General features: G+C 44.1%; 1 protein-coding gene across 2 annotated transcripts in view; it reads left to right on the forward strand.

Annotated features, from left to right (window-relative positions):
* Nucleotides 1-8,628: 8,628 nt before the first annotated feature.
* The window catches only part of REV1 (REV1 DNA directed polymerase), a 93,361-nt gene continuing 82,660 nt past the window's right edge, over nucleotides 8,629-19,329 (forward strand). For both annotated transcript variants that reach the window (XM_060187458.1, XM_060187459.1), the window contains exon 1: nucleotides 8,629-8,819. The gene's annotated coding sequence lies outside the window, so the exon portion shown is untranslated. The remainder of the gene's footprint in view (nucleotides 8,820-19,329) is intronic.

The raw sequence follows: 19,329 nt of genomic DNA on the forward strand, positions 1-19,329 counted from the left end.
CACCAGGCCTAATCCTTTAATAGTACAATTTCGATGGTACTTTACCTAGTCCTAAAAAGTTAGCCTAAACTCAGTTTAAGTAGTTGTGCGAGATCCCTGATTCTCTCTGAGCCATCAGTTCTACTGAAGAATTCTGGAGACCAAACCCATCAAAATAAAATTGACTTTTCTAAACCTTTACCTGTACCCTTAGAACCCTGAGGCTAAGAAAGGATTGAGGCTCAGAGTAGAAGATTTTATAGAGCAGGGGTTCATTATTTCTTGCATCAACCTTTAGAGTTTTCTGAGATGCCTAGTAAAAAGCCTCCTGGGCCTGGATACTGATTATGTAAGAGTGGAAGACCATAAATAAGATTGTGACTTCCCTTCACCCAGCTTTCCTTACCCCATCCACTTTAATGTGATGGGCTAGTGTTCTTAACATTCTATTAGATCCAGGAAGTCAATGCTTTTTTCCTTTCTCATAGAAAAATCAACAGCATACCAGGACTGTTTTGCAGGTTTACAGGTGTCTGTCTTTACCCCCCTCATCTCTGTCTTCCTCTTCTCTCTCTATTTCTTTCTGTCCAGTCCAACAGCAGCAAATACAACAATAATAATGACAACAACAAGGGTAACAACAAGGGCAACAAAAGGGAAAAAAATGGCCTTCAGGAGCAGTGGATTCATAGTGCAGGCACCGAGCCCCAACAATAACCCTGAAGGCAAAAAAAAAATATATATATATGTATATATATATATATATATATATATATATATATATAATAACAGTGGCTGCTCTTCATATTGTCAATTCTCCACTCTGTTGCTCTGTGAGTAATGAAACCATCTCTCCAAAACCTAGTCTTTCTTAACTTTTTGACTCTGAACCTTTTTTTCCTCAGCATATGAAAACACTTCAAGTCTTGTGTATGTGGCTTAAAAACCTCTGATTATGAATGCCACATGCAATATTGAGCCTCTTGGTTTTTTTTTATCTTTCTCTGATTAAGCTCACATAAATATTAATTCCTCTTGTCTTTTATAATTTCCTTACCTTTATTCTGGCTTCCTCAGATTTTTTTTTTATGCTAAAAACAGAAGCCTTCTCTCTTGTTCTCCCTGTCCTTAATTGGACATATATTCCTTGACCATTTTATATTTTGATAATTGTATGAAATGAATTATATTATTTTAAACAAGCCAGCATTACATGGACCAATTATCATTATAAGCCATTTTATTTTCTCTCTGAATCTTTAAAGCCAAGGGTTCCATTAAATTTTTTTTAAAAAGTGGGGTTTACTACAAGCCTTCATTTCACAAAGCAGTACTTTGAAGTCCAGAGAGAAGTTAAACTATTTGTCCAAGAGGAAGCAGCTCATTAATTCTAATATCATTAATTCTTATATCTGGTCCCCAACTACCTTTACAATGCTATTCCTATAAGAGAATTGCATCTCCATTTAAAGTCTCCTTTGTGTTTGAATACAGTTAGGGTGCCATTATTTTCACAACATGTGTATTGACCTTTTTTCCTTCAGTTTTGTTGTTGTTGTTGTTTGTTTGTTTTGTGGCCTCCAGGGTTATCACTGGAGCTCAGTGTCCACACTAGGAAACTACTACTCCTGGCGGCTATTTTTTCCCTATTTTATTGGATAGGACGCAGATAAGTCGAGAGCAGAGGGGCAGATAAAGAGGAAGAAAGAAAAATAGACACCTACAGACCTGCTTAGCCGCTTGTGAAGCCTCCCTTCTGCAGGTGGGGAGTGGAGCCTTGACCCCTGAGCCTCATGTGGATCTTTGCGCTTCGTACTATGTGCACTTAACTGGGTGTGCTACTACTGCCCAGCACCTTCCTTCAGTTTTTGTATTTGAAATACACATAAGCAGAAATGCCCCAATGAAATCCAACAACAGATTCCAGTCTAAGATCTCTAGAAGTTTCTGGAGTCTACTGAGAGAGTGATCAATAAAAGTCCTCACATTTTATTTCCAATTCTCCTCATTTGGTACATAACTTTGGGAACATTATCCCTTGGGATGTTTTTTAATGTGTGAGGGTCCAGTTATAGATGCATCCTATGAAAAACATCATCCAAAATAGTCAGAAAGCAAGATAAACAGTACTACTTAGGACATTAAATTTGGAGGAATGTGATTATTTTTATATATATTATTTATTTATTCCCTTTTGTTGCCCTTGTTGTTTTATTGTTTTTTTTTATAAAATAAATTATTTTAAAAATAATAAAATATGATCTTAGGGTGTCAGGGGAGGGAGCATACAGAGCAGAGGACTTGCTTGTCTGGATAGACCAGTGATGCTCTGGTGTGTTCTCTCTCTGTGCGGCTCCCTTTCTTTTTTTTTTTTCTTTTTATTTTATTTTTATTTTTTTTATTAAAGAAAGGATTAATTAACAAAACCATAGGGTAGGAGGGGTACAACTCCACACAATTCCCACCGCCCAATCTCCATATCCATATTTTATTGTTGTAGTTATTATTGTTGTTGTCGTTGTTGGATAAGACAGAGAGAAATGGAGAGAGGAGGGGAAGACAGAGAGGGGAGAGAAAGACACCTGCAGACCTGCTTCACCACCTGTGAAGCGACTCCCCTGTAGGTGGGGAGCTGGGAGCTCGAACCGGGATCCTTACGCTGGTCCTTGCACTTGGTGACACATGCGCTTAACCTGCTGTGCTACCGCCCAACTGCCAGAATGTGATTATTTTAAATCTAGAAATATCTATATGAGTACATTTATCTTCTTCCTCCCCACCCCAACTACACACACACATATATATATATATAGAAAGAGAGAGGCAAAGAGAGTGGAAGAGACTATAGCACTGAAACTTCCTTTAATACAGTGAGGGGCCATGGTCAGGTAGGTGATGCATTGGATAAGGTGTTGGATTCTCAAGCATGAGGTCCTGAAGTTCAATCCCTGGCAGCACATGCATCAGATTGATGTCTGGTTCTCTCTCTGCTGTATCAGAGTGATGTCTGGTTCTCTCTCTCTCTTTTTCCTCTCTACCCTCTCAATTTCTCTCTCTCTCAATTCAAAATTAACATAAAAATAAATTAAATTAAAAGGAAATCACTGCTTCATGACTTGTAAAGCTTATACCTCTGCAGGTAAGAACCAGGTACTGAAGCCCAGGTCTTTTTGCATGGTTATGTATGCTTTACCAGTCAGTTCCACATTCCCAGATTGATTTCTAGTCAGAGCACTGTTCAGCTCTGGTTTATGGTGGTGCTGGGGATTAAACCTGGGACCTCAGAGCCTCAGGATGAAAGTATTTTGCATAACATTTATGCTAACTCCTTAGCCTGGATTATTCTTTTTTTTTTTTTTTGCCTCCAGGGTTATTGCTGAGGCTCAGTGCCTGAACCACGAATCCACTGCTCCTGGAGGCTTCCCCCCCTTTTGTTGCCCTTGTTGTTTAAGGTTTTTGTGGTTATTATTATTGTTGTTGTCATTGATGTCATTGTTCTTGGATAGGACAGAGAGAAATGGGGAGAAGAGGGGAAGACAGAGAGGAGGAGAGAAAGACACCTGCAGACCTACTTCACTGCCTGTGAAGCAACCCCCCTATAGGTGGGGAGCCGGGGGCAGCCAGGGGCTCGAACCAGAATCCTTACGCCAGTCCTTGCACTTTGTGCCATGTGTGCTTAACCCATTGTGCTACCGCCCGACCCTCAATTTCCTTAATTTTGAATCCAAGTGAAAAGATTGTAGGCCAGGAAATAGCTCATGTAGGAGGGTACCTCCTTTGCCATATGTTTGACTCGAGTTTTAGTCCAATCCCCAAGGCACTGGGGAAACTTTGGCGCTATGGTGTCTCTCCTTTTTGTGGTGTCTCTTCCTTTTTCTGTCAATTTAAAAAGTTGACCTGGAGATGTGAAGTCCTGATTATTGAAGAGACTATTCACTAAGTAAAAAGTAAAGGAAAGAAGGAAGGAAGGAAGGAAGCTGTGCTACAGGTACCTCTCTTTCCTTGTCTCTCTTCCTCCCCTCTCATTTTTTCTCCATCTCTGTCCAAAATAAATAAATAAAACATAGAAAAAAAATAGATATCATTAATGATAGTAACCATAATAGTGAATTTTAATAAAATTCAGAACAAAGGAAATAGATGCAATTTCCCAAAGCACTTCCCCAAGTATGGGAATCCAGAGTGACCATCTCAAATGCTCTAGAGGAAGGAATGTCAACCTGGGCAAAAGGGTTCTCATGGGAATACAAGGAAGAAGAGAAATGAGTGGTTGTGGGTGGCATTCAGTAAAAATTGAATTGAACTGAAATGCAAGTTTCCTTAAACAGTGTGCAATCTATGATTGGATAGCATGATTTAGAATATTCTTGATTGGGCAAAAGTACAGTTTCACTGTACTTTTTTAGGAGTAATGTAATTTTCTTTCCTCTTTAGGGACGCTGTCACTAGTCTGCATCAAAGTACACTTAAGACTATATGGCTAGGTTCTGTGGTATTGCCAAAGTCAGTGAGCTGACTTTTTGTGTTTCTTGCCTAAGAAAATACAGGAAAAAGAAAAAGGGAAAAAAATTGACTTGCTAGGCAAGAGTATGAATGAAAATTAAAACTGAAATGCAATGGTAGGGGCTAGGCGGTGGCACACCTGGTTAAATGCACACATTACAATGTGCAAAGACCTGGTTTCAAGTCCCTGGTCCCACCTACAGGTGGAAAGCTTCATGAGTGATGAAGTAGGGCTGAAGATGTCTCTCTATATCTTTCCCTCTCTATCTCCCTCTCCCTTATCAATTTCCCTCTGTTTCTATCTAATAAAAAAATAAAGTTTAAAAATTGTTAAAAAAATGCAATGGTGGGAGTCAGATGGTAGCGCAGTGTGTTAAGCAAAAGTCGTGCAAAACACAAGGACTGGCATAAGGATCCCGGTTCGAGCCCCTGACCTGCGGGGGAGTTGCTTCACAAACAGTAAAGCAGGTCTACAGGTGTCTTTCTCTCCCCCTCTGTCTTCCCCTCCCCTCTCCATTTCTTTCTGTCCTATCCAACAATGACGACATCAATAACAACAATAAAACAAGGGCAACAAAAGGGAATAAATAAAAATTTTTAAATGTCATGGTATTTTAATAAAATTCCATGTTATTTTACTAAAATCTAATAAAATTCCATGGTATTTTAATAAAATTTTAAAAATACCAATTTCCTTTAGAGTCATACATTATTTTTCAGTCTGAAACTCAGATTTTGCCACTTTTACTTAGTGGAAATAATTGTCCCTTAGAAAAAACATAACATATCCCTCTTTTTTTGCCTCCAGGGTTATTGCTGGGGCTCAGTGCCTGCACCATGAATCCACTACTCCTGGAGGCCATTTTCCCCCTTTTGTTGCCCTTGTTGTTGTAGCCTTGTTGTGGTTATTATTGTTGTTGTTGATGTCGTTCGTTGTTGGATAGGACAGAGAGAAATGGAGAGAGGAGGGGAAGACAGAGCGGGGGAGAGAAAGAGAGAGACACCTGCAGACCTGCTTCACTGCTTGTGAAGAGACTCCCCTGCAGGTGGGGAGCTGGGGGCTTGAACCTGGATCCTTAAGCGGGTCCTTGTGCTTAACCCGCTGCGCTACTGCCTGACCCCCAACATACCCTTCTTATCCTATGGTCTTGTCAATGTCTCCATTTTATAAATAAAAAATTAAAAATTAAAAAACATAACTAATGAGGAATTGCCAGTTTTCTTGGGGTACCTAAGCAGATGAAACCCTGATGCTGCAGTTGGTAGTTGTGAACCTGTTGAAATTAATGCATTTTTATTAAATTATGATGTCTTGGAAGTGCATGCAACCTGAATTGGCTGGGTTGACAACAAGAATACTGAAATATGGGGGTGGGGCGGTAGCTCAGTGGGTTAAGCGCACGTGGCACAAAGTGCAAGGGCCGGCGGCTCCCCACCTGCAGGGGCATAGCTTTACAGGCAGTGAAGTAGGTCTGCAGGTGTCTATCTTTCTCTCCCCCTCTCTGTCTTCCCTCTCCTTCCCATTTCTCTCTGACCTATCCAATAACAAAAGGCATCAACAATAACAATAATAATAATAATAACCACAAGGAGGCTACAACAACAAAGGCAACAAAAAGGAAAAAAATGGCCTCCAGGAGTGGTGGATTCATGGTGCAGGCACTGAGTGAGCCCCTGCAATAACCCTGGAGGCAAAAAAAAAAAAATACTGAAATAGGGGGTGCATTTATAAAAGCCTATAAAACAGCAAAACAAAAGGTACTTGAATGTTCTTCAGACTGCCAGTAAACAATTTCTGGTGCTGCTGAATTTTTCTTTTCCTTCCCTTTTGTTTCTTTTCTTTTTCTTTTTTTAATATTTATTTATTCCCTTTTGCTACCTTTGTTGTTTTTGTGTAGTTATTATTGTTGTTGATGATGTCGTTGTTGTTGGATAGGGCAGAGAGAAATGGAGAGAGGAGGGGAAGACAGAGATGGGGAGAGAAAGATAGACACCTGCAGACCTGCTTCACCATTAGGCTCAAACCAGGTTCTTTAAGCTGGACCTTTGTGCCTTGCATTATGTGCGCTTAACCCGCTCCACTACCACCTGACTCCCTTTTTTTTTCTTTTCTTACTTAACCAGAGCACTGCTCAGCTCTGGTTTATGGTAGTGTATGCGGGTTGAATCTGGGATTTTGGTGCCTCAGGCATGAAAATCTCTATACACAACCTTCATGCTCCCTCCCCCAACCTCTGAATTCATTTTTGTGAGTCCTGTCTGAGCATAGGCTTATCGTTCACCTGGGAAGACTCCTGCTCTGTCGTGTGTCTGACCCAGATTCCCAACCCTATTCTCACACCAGTTTGGGTGCTGTGGTCCCTTTATCTCTAGCTTGGGGGGGGGGGAGCAAAGGTCTACAGTGGGGACTCCCAGTGAAGAGAAACACACACACACACACACACACACACACACACACACACGATTATTTCTTCACTACAGGCTTCTGGCCCTTCACACAAGGACCTCTGCTAAGGGAATGAGAGGAAAGTTAGTTCTGAGGCTTTGCAGGGAGGGTCGTTTCATGTGTTACTCTAAATTATAATACTAGTGCATTTATTATTCTAGTACAAGACCGGGGTCTCCTGGCAAACTGACATTGCCAAGAGGGGATGTTTATTCTTGTGGGACAATTGCCCTTTAATTAAGAAGGCTTTCCATAAAACTATTTCTTTTTTTTTATTAGTAATTTAATAATGATCAATAAGACTGGGATAAGAGGGATACAGTTCCCACCACCAGTGTTCTGTTTGCTATCCCCTCCATTGGGAAGATTTTCTATTCTTTATCCCTCTGGGAGTATGGACCCAAGGTCATTGTGGGATGCAGAAGGTGGAAGACCTGGCTTCTGTAATTGCTTCCCGGATGAACATGGGTGTTGGCAGGTGGATCCATACTCCCCGCCTGCCTCTCTCTTTCCCTAGGGGGCAGGTCTCTGGGGAAGTGAGGGTCCAGGACACACTGGTGGGGTCGTCTGCCCAGGGAGGCATCACAGTAGCATCTGGAACCTGGTGGCTGAAAAGCATTAAGCTGTAAAGAAGAGCAAATTGCTTGATAATTATGAAACTAAAAGCAAGAATATAGCGGATGAGATTTGGGGTCTTCATGTTGGAAGAAGCTAGTAGGTCTATTTTAGGTATATTCCAAGGGGCCCATGACTTTACTAATTTTTTGCCTGAGCCCGACAGCTAACATGCAGGTGGGCTAAAGGTATTATCTGGGAAGATGGTGTCAAAGTTAAGAATAGGACTAGAAAGCTAGATAACGGCAGAGAGAAGCTCTCAAATATGAGAAAAGTGTATTAATATTGTTAACTGTAAACCTCATGCATCTGACCCAGGGCCCATGTCTATGCATATTCAGCACAGGAGCCTGTGTGCCCTCTGCATCCCTGTCGGTCTTAACTCTCAGCCCATGGTCAGAGCTGAGAACATTCCCGGCTGCACTCATTTCAGCACCAGGCTTCCTTGGAACTATTTCTGAGTGTACTGAATCTGTGTTTACTAGTCTTAGCGCGGGGCCGTGGGGTCTGCGGCTGCGGCTGCGGGGCTCAGTGGAGTGTCCGTGTGTGTCTTTGACGACCACTAGGTGTCGCTGGAAATCACTCGTTTATGGAGAAAGCCTGGTCAGTGTCTACACTTGTTTTCTCCCGGATTTGAGAGCCGTGTGTGTGTGTAACTGAGACCGCAGAGGAGAGGACCGCGTCGCGATCGATGCGGGGACCCGGGCCCAGGCCTGGCTCACGCCGGCTACCCCGGAGCGACGCGCTGCGACACGCCGGCTCGGCTCTCCCCCCAACCCCCCCTCCCCGCGCGCTCACCCGGGGACCGCGGAAGGCGGGCTCTGGGAGGGGCAGCGCGGTCGACGCGCCTCGCCCGCTGTTGTGTTCGTCGCGGGCCGCGCGCGCGCGCGCGTAGCGCACTGTGAGAATCTGTCGGGAGGGGTGGGTGGGGGTGGGGGACCGCCCAGCGACTGCGGTTGGAGGACTGGGGGCGGGGCCTGGGTCGAGCGCGCGCCTCGCGGGAAGGGGCGGGGCTTGGGAGCGCGCCGCTGGAAGGGGCGGGGCTTGTGTGGCGCGCGCGTCGGAAGGGGAGGGGGAGGGGCGGGGAGCCGCTGCGGAGCGCGCGCCAAGCCGGCCACCGCGAGCGTGGGGCGAGCGTGGACCGCGGCGCGGCGGAGCGACTCCTTCCAGCGGTCCTGCCCACCGACCCTCGGCGAGGGCGCTGCGCGGCGGCGGGGCCCGCCAGGCCGGAGGAGGCGGCCGTGCCCGGGCATGGTGGTCTGGGGCTCCGCGGAAGGTGAGCGACCCCGCGGCCGGTGGCGGGGTGGGGGAGGGGTGGGACCGGACACGCGTCGCCTGCCGGTGCCGCACAGCCCCCGCCGGCGTCCCGAGCGCGGGCGACCTGAGGCGGGGCGGGGGCGCCAGTGTGCTCGGCCGGCCGGCCGGCCTCTCGCGGCCTGTGCGACCGCGGCGCTCAGAGCGCGGCCGCTGCCGGGTTATGTAACGCGTGACCTCCCCTTCCCCCTCCGCCATGGCGCGGCCGGCCCGCCGCCGCCGCCGCCGCCGCCCCCCGGGCACCCCGCGCCGACGCCTCGCGGCCTCCCGCCGCTCCCCGCGCGTCCTGCGGCGGGCGGAAGCCTTTCCCCGCCCCGGTCCCGCTCGGACCGCGCGGAAAACTCCTTCCTGCTGCGCCGGCGCCTCGGCCGGCCATTGAGCGCCGCGCCATTCATTGCCGCGCGCGCTCGGCGGCGGGTTCGCCGCGCGGTGCGGAACGTCGGCCGGGGCCTCCCGCCATAATGCCCCCGGCAGCACCGCTCGCTCCCCTTTGGGAGCCGGAAGCCGGCCCCGCAGGGTCGCTTCCCCCCCCTTCCTCGGCTGCCTCCTCCCACAGGTCACCGGCCTCCATTTGTCTTCACAAGTGGCCGGGTCCACGCTGACCCGAGCCAGCCGCAGTGGACGCGGAGAGGGGCCTCTCGGCACGCGAAGTGCAGCCTCTGACTCTCTGAGCCCCACTTTGTAAAAGGAGCAGACCTCCAGGCAGCACTTCACCCCCTTCCCCGTGGTAGAAACAAGCAGAAGAAAGAAAGAAAGGAGAGAGGAAAAAAAAAGCAAATGGTGTCATTCTGCCTCCCATGGTTTCGTGGGTCAGCTGCAGAGTACAAGTGGCGTCGTAGAGGCGAAAATAATGTCGGGTGGCACTTGCCCTAAGAGGCTCACTAGGAAGCTTGGGTGACACTCTGCATCTGGGCGCCGCAGTCCTGGAGAATCAGCCAGTTTCCTCTTTCCTCGGTCTGAGCATGTTCCCCTGTCCCTCTGCCCCGCCTGTCGCCCTGTCCCCCTGTCCTGTGCAAGTACTGTGTGCCTGCCGCAGGCGCTGCTAGCAGGTTGCTCCCTTATGTGACTCTTCCAAACTCACCGGAGGCCCCTCTCCCAGCTCCAGGCAAGTCTTAGGCTGCCTGCCACTCTTCACGTATCTGCTGCGATTCTCTTTTTTATCCATGGCTTTTCCTCTTTATTCTCTGGTAGGGCTCCGTTAGGTCAGAGTCTAAACTGTGAAGTCCAGTTTTTGTCATAGCACGCTTGCCCATGTTTTAGAGTAAGTAATACATTAAAAGAAATGCTTTTCTTCCATAAAAAGGTGCAATTACTCTTTTCTGATTAGCTTATATGAAGTTCCAAATAAAAAGTAACTCTTTAAGAAGATGTGTGAATGTCTAAGATGCTTTTCACCCCCAGCTTCAAAAATCAGATTCTGCATAAGACAGACTTTTTTCTGTTTGTTTTTTTTAATTCTACTTGTTGACAAGAAATATTGGCATGACTGTAGGATAAGAGGGGTACAACTGCACACAATTCCCACCACCAGATCTCCGTATCCCATCCCCTCCCCTGACAGTTTTCCTACTCTTTAACCCTCTGGGAGTATGGACCCAAGGTCATTGTGGGATGCAGAAGGTGGAAGGTCTGGCTTCTGTAAGTTTCCCTGCTAACATGGGCGTTGACAGGTTCATCCATACTCTCAGCCTGAAAGAGACTTTTTTAAAATCAGCGAAGAGCTAATCATGAGTACTAAGATATACAACTTATATTTGATGGTCCTTTCTTGGATAGCTTTTGAAGTAAGACCAGAACTAGGGGGCTGGATAGTGGTGCGCTCAGTATAGTGCACCCATTACAGTGTGTGAGGTCCTGAGTTCAAGCCCCTGGGCCACATCCAGGGGAGAAGCTTCACAAGTGGTAAATCAGTGCTACAGGTTTCTTCCCTGTTTTTTTTTTTTACTCCCCTCCCCTCTTAATTTCTCTGTCTCTATCCCAAAACAAATAAAATATAAAAAATAAAGACAGGAACTTTACTGTTAAGGTGTAGATTGAAATTCTGGCCTTGACAGAATTATTAGCTATATGACCCTGGGTAGTTTAAGTGATTAGTATCTAGTTTCTTCTCATTTGTAGAATGAAGACATAATTTCTTCCCTTGGGGGCTTGAAGACTAAGCAAGCTTTTTTTTTGTTTTTTACTTATTTATTTTTGCTTTATTTTGGGGGGCTCCAGGGTTATTGCTGGGGCTAAGCGCCTGCACTGCGAATCCACTGCTTCTGGAGGTTATTTTTTCCCTTTTGTTGTCCTTGTGATTTATGGCTGTTGTTACTGTTATTATTATTGCTGTTGGATAGGACAGAGAGAGATGGAGAGAGGAGGGGAAGACAGAGAGGGAGAGAAAAAGAGACACCTACAGACCTGCTTCACTGCCTGTGAAGGGGCTCGAACTGGAATCCTTACGCTAGTCCTTGCTCATTGCGCAGCGTGCGCTCAACTTGCTGCGCTACTGCTGGACCCCCCCCCCCCAAGCAAGCTTTTTAATTATTTACTTTTTTTTTTTTTTTAACCTCGAGGGCTATCACTGGGGCTGTCACGGGAACTGAGGTTCCTCCAGTGCTCCTGGAGGCCATTTTTTTCCATTGTTTTTGGATAAGACAGAGAGAGGGAGAGAAGAACACCTGCAGACCTGTTTCACTGCTTGTGAAGCAACCACCCTGCAGATGGGGAGCCGGGGCTGCAACCAGGATCCCTGCAACAGTCCTTGCGCTTGGCACTATGTTCGCTTAACCTGGTGCACCAACCCCGGCCCCCCTAAGTAAGCATTTTAAGGCTTCCAGCCCTTGGTACATTGTGGTGCTCACGAAAAAACATACTCCCTTCATCAGACCACTTCATTGCAATTCAGAATCTAGACAGCCTGGGTAAGCTGGAGACAAAGCATGCCAGGAAAGCTAATCAGAGAAGATGATAGGAACCTCTTTAAGTGAACTAAACCGCTAGGAGAAGCAAATATATGATCAAACTAAAGAGCTAAATTCTGTTTCTTGGATGAACAACTCTATATGATATATTAGAAATCAAGGAATATTAAACAGTATGTTTATAAATGGAGAAAGAAGCCTAATTTTTTTTCATCCTATAATAGTACCAATTGAAGCATTAATATGGATATTTTTAAAGGATCTCTATTTTCAGTCAAGTCAGAAGTGGGGAGGAGGCATATGTTTTTTTTAGAGACAATTCAAATACTTGCTTTTTATAATTTGTCTCCTTAACATGTAGTATGTGAATGATATTGTAAGTTCCAGTATCTCTGAATGAGACATTAACATGATTTTTTTTTCAAGATTTTATTCATTTATGAGAGAAAAAGCACCAGATATCACTCTGGCACATGTGCTGCTGGGGATCAAACTCGGGACCTCATGCTTAAGAGTCCAAAGCTTTACAAAACACTGAGCCACCTCCCGGATCACAACATGAATATTTTTAAAGACAAACATCATATTGTCATTCTCTTGTTCAGAATCCTCCAAAAACGTCCTGTCATCTTAAGAATCAGAATTTACTGCAGCTGATTTGAGAAATATATGACTCGGTAGTTGCCAGTTCTAAACTTACTCTTTTATCACCTTGCTCCAGTTTCATTCCTGATGTTTAATTTTTTAATTTAGATTTGTTTTTATTTCATGAAAGATTATGAGAGAAGAACAGTTGGGAAGGGGGTGGGCGTGATGTGGAACTGTTCCCCTGTAAATATAAGTATATATATTTATTTCATTTTGCTTATTTATTTATTTATTTTTAACCATAGCACTGTTATGCTCTGGCTTATGGTGGTGTAGGATTGAACCTGGGATTTAAGAGCCTTGGGCATGAGAGTCAGTTTGCATAACTACTATTATGCTATCTTCCCCTGCCCTTGTGATTCTCTAATCTTGTAGACCACGATTAAATCACTAATAAGTATTAGCAACAAGGGGCAGAGCAGCACTTTGGCATAAGTGGTACTAGGGATTGAACTCAGAACCTCATGCTGCCACTGTGCTACCTCCTGGGCACTTTCTGTTGTTTCTTGAACTAATCAAACTCCTACTAATTGAAGTAATCAAATGCCTACTTTTTGTGTGTGCTTGGAACAGAGGTAGTATAAGTTTAACAATTCTTTGTCATTAACTCAAGAGTATTCACTTGTGATTTTGTGTATATTTGAGATAAAGGTACAAGCATTGGATTTTGCTGAAAATTTTGGCTACCTGAGTTGTATGTATAGATCATTCTTTAAATGCATTATAAGGATGTCTTGAACAGATTAAGAAATAAACTGCTGAGAATAGTGACCAGTATTTGGTCTGAATGTGTGAGTCAGCTTTTTTATTCTTAGATCTGTGGGAGATACTAAGGGTGATTAGCTCAGTAACTGCCCTCCAAACTGGCTTTTATATATTTCCCTTTGAAGTTTAGCTGGAGATACGGTTTTGGTGATGAAAGAACTTGCTGGAGGCTGTAGACAGGGAACTCCTTGCAGATCTAGCTGGGTCTTCTGGTACTTGGGGAAGAAGAGTTGTTTTATCATACCTGGTATGTTCAAAAGATTTCTCTCTTTCGTAATGGATTTTTCCTTCTGGACTGTACTTGATTCATGATTAGAACCTGTAGCAATTCAGCTCTGTTTTATGTATTTTTCATAACACTTAGAGAAAGAGATGAAAGAACTGAGGACAATAACTTTCTAATACTAGAGACCTTGAGTAACTATAACTTGAATCATCTTTGATACTAAGACTTAACCTATAGTCTTATTTATACATTACCAGTTATTTTTACATAGTCAAGTCACTTGTCCTTGGTAAACTTGATCTTTGTAGAGTCATTTTTCAGTTGCCCAGGGTTCATCACTCTGGACTTTTCTTTCAGATAAAAGGGAAGGAAAAACACTAAAGCACCAAAGCTTCCTCCATTGTGGTGGGGACTGGGCTGTGACCTGGGTCATCCTCATGACAAGCAGGTGCACTATCCGGCTGTTTTACTGACCTGGGACATTTCTCCCCCAATCTGAACTTTTAAGTAGTAGTAAGATCCTAAATTTTGGGTCTTAAAAGTAGGAAATAAAAAAAAAACAAAAAACAGGGAGCCGGGTGGTAGCACAGCGGGTTAAGCGCACGTGGCGCAAAGCACAAGGACCGGAGTAAGGATCCCGGTTTGAGCCTCCGGCTCCCCACCTGCAGGGGCGTCGCTTCACAGGCAGTGAAGCAGGTCTGCAGGTGTCTATCTTTCTCTCCCCTCTCTCTGTCTTCCCCTCCTCTCTCCATGTCTCTCTGTCCTATCCAACAACAATGACATCAATAACAACAACAATAATAACTACAACAATAAAATAACAGGGCAACAAAAGGAAATAAATATATAAAAAAAAAAACCTTAAAAAAATCAAAACACTTAACTTGCTTCTATAACATTTGTTTGAAAAATCTAATTGCTACATTATTAAGTAAGTGCAGTGTCTCTTCTAATATTCACAATTACTATATAAGGAAGGTATACTTCTAAAGATTTAGAGAGATGACATTACTTGTCAGGTAACATAGCTAAGAAAGGAGCCAGGAGTTCAGTCTTTCATCTGGTTCTACAACACAAAGTCATGTAAAATCAAAATTTCTCTTTGGAAATTTGCCTTTGTGTGTTATATCATGAACCCCCAGCCACATCCTGTGGAGGACTGTGTAAAGTATGCTGCCCCACAAGACCAAACAGGATCAGGGTGCTCTGGACCATATCTAGGTGTTTGATGGCGCTCCACTGCCCTATGGCAAGCGGAATGAGTTGGTCCCTGCTTTCCTCAAGGTTGTGTGTTCGAAGCCTACAAGAAAATTTGCCTATTTGGGGCACCTGGCACATGAGGTGGGCTGGAAATACCAGGCAGGGACCACCACCCTGGAGGAAAAGAGAAAAGAGAAGGCCAAGATGCTTTACTGGAACAAAAAGCAGCTCATGTGGCTATGGAAACTGGCTGAAAAGAATGCAAAGAACAAAATTAAGAGGTCCTAAGACCCAATAAACATGACTTGTTTCTTTAACAAAAACGAAAACAAAAAAAGGGAGTCGGGCGGTAGCGCAGGGTTTAAGTGCAGGTGGCACAAAGCGCAAGGACCAGCGGAAGGATCCTGGTTTGAGCCCCCGGCTCCCCACCCGCAGGGGTGTCTTTTCACAAGTGGTGAAGCAGGTCTGCAAGTGTCTATCTTTCTCTTCCCCTGTCTTCCCCTCTCCCTATTTCTGTCCTATCCAACATGACATCAGTAACAACAATAATAATTACAACAGTAAAACAACAAGGACAACAAAAGGGAATAAATAAATATTAAAAAAAGGAAAAGATAGTAAAGAATGATGTTATGGGACAGATTTTTGTTATCTTTTCTGTTGTATGCTTTATGTATATTTTATTACGATTTGTTTTTGCAGAGCCAGTGCTTGCATATATAATTTCACTGCTTTCAGACTGCTTTTTCATTCAATTAGAAAAAGAAGGGAGGGGGGCCACCATAGCATCAGAGATTCCCCCAGCTCCCTGGTGCCTCCACTTAATGCTGGAACTTGAACCTGGGTCCCCATGCTCAGGTCCCCATGTTCTACCCATTGAACTATCTAGCTGGCACCTATACTTTGTTCTTGATAAGGGGAGATAGTAATGGGTTTTTATGCCTTGATAAAACTTTAATTTTTGCCACTTTGACTTTTGAAACTTTTCTGTAAGTTCAGGATGTTAGTACTAGAATGAGACTTTTTTTTTTTTGCCTCCAGGGATATCACTGGGGTTCAGTGCTTGCACTACAAATCCACTGCTACTGGAGGCCATCTTTTTTCCATTGTTGCTGCTGGTGCTGTTGTTCGATAGGGCAGAGAGAAATTGAGAAGAGAAGGGGAAGACAGAGAGGGGGAAAGAAAGATAGACACCAGCAGTCCTGCTTCACTGCCTGTGAAGCGACCCTCCCCCCACCGGTGGGGAGCTGTGGGCTTGAACCAAGATCCTTATGCTGCTCCTTGCACTTTGCAGAGACAGAGGGGGAAAGAGACACCTGCAGACCTGCTTCACTATCTTGTGAAGCAACTCCCCTGCAGGTGGGGAGCCGGGGGCTCGAACCGGGATCCTTATGTTGGTCCTGGCGCTTCACACCATGTGCACTCAACCCCACTGCCTGACCCTCAGGTTTCTCATCTTTTTAACAATTTTTATTTATTTGATAGCACAGAGAGACATTGAAAGGGGAAGGGGACATAGAGAGCTACTTGCAGCCTTGCCTTCACCATAGAACAGCTATGGTAGGGACTGTTTCAGTCTCCAAAGGGAGGCTGGGGTATCCTGCCCTGCCACTCAAGAAAGTTGGTCCTGAAATGAGTGCATCCCGCACTGTTTACAGCTGTGACCATGATCTGGGAGCTCAGACCAGTAGGGACATAGAGGTTACACAGGTTCTGGTGTTAAATATACATATGGACCCTGGATTGAGTGGATGGAGTTAAATAGTTTATTTTTTTTAATTTTTTTTAATATTTATTGGATAGAGACAGCTAGAAATCTAGAGGGAAAGAGGTGATAGGGAAAGACAGAGATACACCTGCAACATTGCTTCACCACTCACAAAGCTTTTCCCCTGCAGTTGGGGACTGGGGGCTCGAACCCAGGTTCTTGCGCATTGTTACATGTACGCTCAACCAGGTGCGCCACCATCAGGTAGGTCCCTTAAATAGTTAATTTTATCCACAGATTATTTTCAAGAATGGGAGCTACTCTCTGCCCTAATCCAGCTTTCTAGCCCTTTTCTCTACTCTGACACCATTTTCTCTGACAGTGTTTTTATCCAACTCACGCTAGCTATCAAAGTCAAGCAAAAACTGCTGTAGTCGTGGACCCTTAGAAAAATGCCCAAAATAGACTTCCAAACTTTCTTCCACCCTAAAATCCCTAATCTCATCTGCTCTGTTCTTACTTTTTGGTTTCTGTTCATTAACCATTTTGGCCTCACTTTATTGTCCTGCCACCTTCCGGACATCAAGTTGATGATTCCACCTGACTTCCATGATTCCACCTGACTTCTCTGGGCAGATGACCTCACTAATATGTCCTATAACCTCACTTCTCCAGAGCTGTACCCCACTAGGGAAAGATAGAAACAGGCTGGGGTTATGGATTGACCTGCCAATGCCCAAATCCAGCAGAGAAGCAATTACAGAAGCTAAAATTCCTATCTTCTGCATCCCCAAAACAACTTTGAGCCATAGTCCCAGTGGGGGAGAAATGATAAGAAGAGGGTAAGAGGCCTCTGAACTCTAGCTCCATCAGGTCCCAGAGAGACGACAAAAAGGGGAGAGATATTTGGATGTAGTAATAGGGTTATGTGTGGCTTGTAGGGGAAGAGAGGACCTGGAAGAAAAAGGTTAATTATATGCAAAAGTAGACATAGTTGTAGAGATGACAGTTAACCCCTATCTGCAACCTTAGGTGGCTTGCAGTGAGGGTCTTGGGATTCAGAACTCAGTGGTGGGAACAGTGTGGAGTTATACCCCTGTTGACATGTAATTTTGTAAATCAATATTGAATCACTAATAAAAAATATTTAGAGAGAGACCTACAGCACTGCTTTATTGCTCCTGAAGCTCCATCCCTGGGGGCTTGAACTTAGATGACCTTGATCATTGTGACATGTGTAGTTAACCAAGTGCCCTACCACCCATGGTCTCTTGTGTTTATGCTTGAATTGCAAGACAAGTTTGGAATGGACAAAAACATTGGTTGTGATGTAAGCAGTTTATACTTGAACTGGGTTTCTGAGTAACCAAAATATTGCTTGTTGGTTTCTGTCACTAGTTCATAATCAAGTCTAAAATGAATTTTTTGTAGATTTAGCTAGCAAGGGCCTGAACATGTGTTTGCTGCCATAAATCTGAGCACAAGGAAGGAACAGGAGAGATTTCAGAAGGTTTCTTCTTTGTTTGATCTTACTTACAGAGGCAATTTCAGATTCTTGGTAACATTTGAATGGCTCCATGTATCAGTCCAAATACATTTTTCTGTTCGTTAAAGTACGTTTGGAGTCTTGGCTTCCAATTCAGTTTCATCAACATCATTACTTTTTTCTTTTTTTTTTTTTTTTTTACCAGATCACGGTTTACGGAGATGATGGATTGAACCTTGGATCTTGTTGCCTCAGGCATGAAAGCCTTTTTTCAGGCTGAGGAGATGCATAATGATTATGCAGCATTATTTGATACCTGAGCCAAAGACCCAGGTTCAGTATTCTTCCTTCTCAGAGCTAAGCAGTGTTCTCATTTACAAACTTTTTTGTTGAGGGGGGGTGAGTGGGCACTGTCATGATCCCCAGCCCAATTTAAGAAAACCAAGTTGGGGAGTTCAAAGGTCCTCCACAATGGTTTGGCATTATAAACTCTTTTTTAAAAAATTTTTTTAAAAAATATTTATTTTCCCTTTTGTTGCCTTTGTTTTTTATTGTTGTAGTTATTGTTGTTATTGATGTTGTCGTTGTTAGATAGGACAGAGAGAACTGGAGAGAGGAGGGAGGGGAAGACGGGGAGAGAAAGACACATGCAGACCTGCTTCACAGCCTGTGAAGCAACTCCCCTGCAGGTGGGGAGCTGGGGTCTTGAGCTGGGATCCTTACACCGGTCCTTGCACTTTGCGCCACGACGTGCGCTTAACCTGCCTGACTCCCACTTTTTAAAAAATATTTATTTATTTATTCCCTTTTGTTGCCCTTGTATAAATTACCCTTTTTAGTTAAAAATCTGCGTGAGACAATGATGAAGCTAAAATATTGTCAGTAGACGTTCCTGAAGAAGAAGCACTAGCCAGAATCCCATTTCTTTTTACATTCATGAATTAATACTCTTGGTTCCATGCACATGGCCCACATTCAAGCACTGGTGACCACATGAAAAGTGTTATGGGAGAAGCCTTGAGACTGGTATCTCTCTATCTCAGTGAAAAGAAAAGTGGCCCAGATTGGGGAATTTGTGCATGTGTGAGAGACTCAATTCAAAACAAGCAAACAAACAAACAGAAAAATTAATTTCCAAAAATGACCTTTTCCTTTGTAGTAGGATGCCTAGGGCCATTTGGATATTTATAACATCATTCATGGGCCATACAGAGTTAAAAATTTAGCCCTCAACATTGCTGTGAAAAATGCTTTTGTTGCCTTGGCAGGGCCAATCTAAATTATATCAAGAATTGTGCGTTTTCCACCCCTAATAAGACTCTTTAAGTAAAAATAAATGAATCTGTTAAAGATTGACACAGGTCCACTAGGATAATCCAAGCCCTGTAAGTAGTGGCTATTTGAGACATCTTGTAGACACTGTAGACCTCCCCAAGCAGTTAGTGCCTTAACAAATTTCTAAGTATTGGTTTTTCAGAATAATCATGATTTTTTTTCTTTTCTTTTAAAAATTTATTTATTTCCTTTTGTTGC

Source organism: Erinaceus europaeus, chromosome 3 (assembly GCF_950295315.1).
Source record: "Erinaceus europaeus chromosome 3, mEriEur2.1, whole genome shotgun sequence".
NCBI classification, from domain to species: Eukaryota; Metazoa; Chordata; class Mammalia; order Eulipotyphla; family Erinaceidae; genus Erinaceus; species Erinaceus europaeus.